This window comes from Mycetomoellerius zeteki, unplaced genomic scaffold, assembly GCF_001594055.1.
Source record: "Mycetomoellerius zeteki isolate Tzet28-1 unplaced genomic scaffold, Tzet1.0 scaffold241, whole genome shotgun sequence".
Taxonomy (NCBI): Eukaryota; Metazoa; Arthropoda; class Insecta; order Hymenoptera; family Formicidae; genus Mycetomoellerius; species Mycetomoellerius zeteki.
In genome coordinates this window covers 571381-575313 of record NW_017257218.1, presented here as the reverse complement: position 1 = coordinate 575313, position 3933 = coordinate 571381, and the positions used below count along the sequence as shown (strand labels likewise).

Sequence of the window (3933 nt, the reverse complement as noted above, 5' to 3'; positions counted from 1 at the left end):
TGTTTGTGTGTGTGTTTGTGTGTGTGTGTGTGTGTGTGTGTGTGTGTGTGTGTGTGTGTGTGTGTGTGTGTGTGTGTGTGTAGTTGCTTGTAACCAATTTTTGAGTAGAACAAAAATTTTGTATGTTAGTATAGCTTTGTCATATCGTTTGTAATATCATGCAAATATCACAACATTCATAAAACAAGAACTTTGTTAAGCGACGACAAGTAGAAGAGCGAGTTACTTTTGCATTCGATTATTAAAATCCTATATAATTTTTATAACATGCAATTATGTCCTAAGTGCGTTATTGTATTGAGTGAGAAAAATATTTGTATTATCACTTTGTATAATGTATCTGAAAACGTATATGAAATACATTCAATAAAGTATTCATTATCAACAAATTGATATAAGTAAGGGCTAGTAATTAAGAGTTTTAGCGCGGTTAATGGTACATCTAATAGGGTAGAGCGAGAGGCTATTTCGTCAGTTTCAAATTTAAAGTAATACGAAAATTTACGATAACAAACAATATCTCTTTACAGTTACGTGTAGTGCTTATTACATTATACAATCATAATTGTTTCTTGAGAGCACAAGCACAACCTTTAAATAATCAACATGTATTATTCAGAAACATAAACATTATCGCGAGAAATGTAAAAAAGCTCCGCTCTATATACTTTATTTATAACTTTTAAATATTGAGTTTATTTCGATGTTTCGGCTCCTCTTCGGGCCATTTTCAGTATATGTACATGTAATAGTGGAATAAAAGATCGCTCATTGGCAGAACCGGTAGAGTGCATGCCATCGTTCTAAATCCGTTGACAAATGGTTACAAAGTCAGGTAGCAACAGACGTTGGCAAAGATTCAAAATAATAATTTGTTCCGTCTTTGAATAATCAAATTAATTATAAAAAATCTGTATTTTTTTTTGATATTATAAAATTCGAAAGGACACACCCATTTGGCCAATGGCTCATATTACATAACTGAAAGCCTATAGAGTGTATATCAATTGCTCACATCACTAATTGGCTAATTTAAAATAATATAATCTCATTGGTGAAGCAGTGAAAAATTAATAGAAACAGATATGAATGGTGTGTGCAATTGAACTGTGTGCAAGTGTGCCGCTCCTAATTGAAATATAAGGGTGCGTCCAGATTATCAAGCCGCGAGCCGAGTCTGCGTCCATATACAAAGATTTGATGTGAATCTATATTTACTACTGTGTCCAAAAAGTAAGACCAATTTCAATTTTTTTTCTTAAATATTTATTTATTATTTCAAATCTATTTCGTCGCCTTCAAAGTAATCTCCCTCAGACACAATACACTTATGCCAACGTTTTTTCCAATCCTCGAAACAATTGTTAAAGTCGATTTCCGGAATGGCCTTCAAAGCTTTCTTCGATTCAGCTTGTATCTCTTCAATCGAGTTAAAACGGTGTCCCCGGAGCGGTCTTTTGAGTTTAGGGAATAGCCAGAAGTCACACGGTGTTAAATCAGGTGAATATGGTGGTTGTGGAATGATATGGGTCGAATTTTTAACAAAATGGTCTCGAAAGACCAATGCAGTGTGAGATGGCGCATTATCGTGGTGCAAAAACCAAGAGTTGTCTTTCCACAATTCCGGCCTCTTTTTGCGAATAGCTTCACGCAAACGACGCATAACACTCAAATAATATTCCTTGTGAACAGTTTGGCCCGGCGGAAGGAATTCATAGTGCACAACACCACGATAATCAAAGAAAACTGTCAACATCACCTTGATTTTCATCACTTTGTCTTCAACTCATTTTTGGCCTTCTTTGAACTGTTTATACCACTTGTAAGCATTTCTTTCCGACAAAGTCTGCTCACCAAAGACTCTCTGCAACATCCTAAACGTTTCTGCACAAGAAATTTGATTTCGCAAACAAAATTTAACGCAACTTCTTTGCTCAACAAAATCACACATTGTAAAAATCGGAAAAAACACTTTTTGCGTCGTAAAAAACCAAGCGCAGCTGAAACACTAATGTCGTTTATGATGTGAAGTTTGACACAGATGTCTGTCACAGTGCTACGAATTTAGAAAAAAAAATATTTCTCACATTCGATATATCCGCGTAATTTAAATTGAAAATTGGTCTTACTTTTTGGACACAGTAGTATTTCGATAATGTGGATGTAGGATATCTTTGAATGTGGACGCAAGCTCGGCTCGCGGCTCGATGTTCAGTTCGATAGTCTGGACGTACCCTAAAGGTGCAATTTTATGCAGCGAAGGAAAGCTGGCTTTTTATCCCCACTCTATTAATTTTCGTATACAACGAAGTTATGCTCAAAGTTCGATATTGTTCAACTAATAGCGAACATCGCTGAAATACATGACATATCATGTCATGTTTATGAAATCGTATGTCTTCCAAGATTAATTTTTGGAGCGAAGCAAAGAAAAAGCCATGTTCGCTGCGATTTTTGGAAATAGGTGTCATCCTACTTTTTTTTTTTTAGTAATTGTATATTAGCAATTGCAACGGCTGTGCGTCGCCTCCGAATCTTTGCTGCAGCTATAGCTGCTACTATATTGGTATATTCTTTTACACACTCGATGTACTCTCATTTTCGTAATCCATTTTTGTAATCCATTTTTATTAAAATGAATTAAAAGCGAAAATAAATGAGTGTATTCATTAACTTAAAGCCAGCGAAGATACGATCCATGAAAAGGAAGCAGGAGAAAAGCGAACAGCTTTCGAACGCTGCTTTGATTTTGGTGGAATGGGGGTAAAAAGCCAGCTTTCTTTCGCTGCATGAAATTGCACCTTTAGGCTGCGTTCCACTTAATACTCGCAACGCTCGCGAGCATCGTTTGTCTTGTTTAATGTTTGATAAACAACAAGGATGAAATGATTCCACGAGCGTTGTGAGCGTTAAGTGAAAGGGAACGCAGCCTAAGAACATTGACCTCTGTTACACGGCACGCTTAATCGGGTTTAATGGTTGCGTTCAGCAGACTCAATAGTTCTGCAACCGTTTTATGATTCTTCGCTGAGATAGGACTATTCCTTTAAATCTAAAAGTATAATCCAATCAGCGCGACGAATCATAAAACGGTTGCAAAACTGTTGAGTCTGCTGAACGCAGCCATTAACATCCATAGTTATGAAATTGCCCAATCATAGCTGTTCCTCGGAAGAATGAAACAACTGTGATTGGTCAGTTTCATAACTACGGATGTTAAACCCGATTAAGGGTGCCGTGTAAATGTAGTCATGGGAAGTAGATAAAAAGGGATTAAAGAATTAAAATCGGTTAAACACGTTTGTTTAACACAAAAACTTATGTGTATGAGCCATTTTTATAACTATTCGCTGCAAAGTTTGCCAGTACACTTCGGCTGCGTTCCGTTTCACGCACGATGATGTGCATAATGCATCATCAATCATTTATCCTTGTTTAACATTTAGTGAGTAACAAGGATAAATTATGCATCATATGCATCATGCGTGAAACGGAACGCAGCCATTGTTGCATCCCAGTCAGAAATAGTTCCTCGAAAAGACGTCGTTACAATGGAAAAGTTGTCGATTCGAAACTTACATCGAAATTTCAACATTTTCGAGTGATAAAAAATTACGTATACAATGAGAGTTTGATACATTTTTAATATTTTTGGTGTAAATATGTTATACGTAATCTTATATTTTAAATATTTTCGCTCAAAGAAATTTGTTTCAATCGAATCGATATTTTTTTTCGATTTCATTTCGACAATTGTAATATTGCTCTAATCATAAAAGCTTTTTCAAAATTTTTCAGAATTTCTAAATAATTTTATAACTTTTTAGAAAAAATTCTGTAAATTTTTTATACAAATTGGAACATTTTTTAAAACTGTTGAAAAAGTCTACATCTTTTTCCTAGTAATTCTTTGTATCTTATTTTATTGTTCTA

The 3933-nt window shown here is 35.0% G+C and overlaps 1 protein-coding gene across 2 annotated transcripts in view; it reads right to left on the bottom strand.

Annotated features, from left to right (window-relative positions):
• LOC108723480 (sperm-associated antigen 6) overlaps nt 1-3933 on the bottom strand; it is a 44742-nt gene that overhangs the window by 25570 nt on the left and 15239 nt on the right. The gene's annotated exons all lie outside the window — the stretch shown is intronic.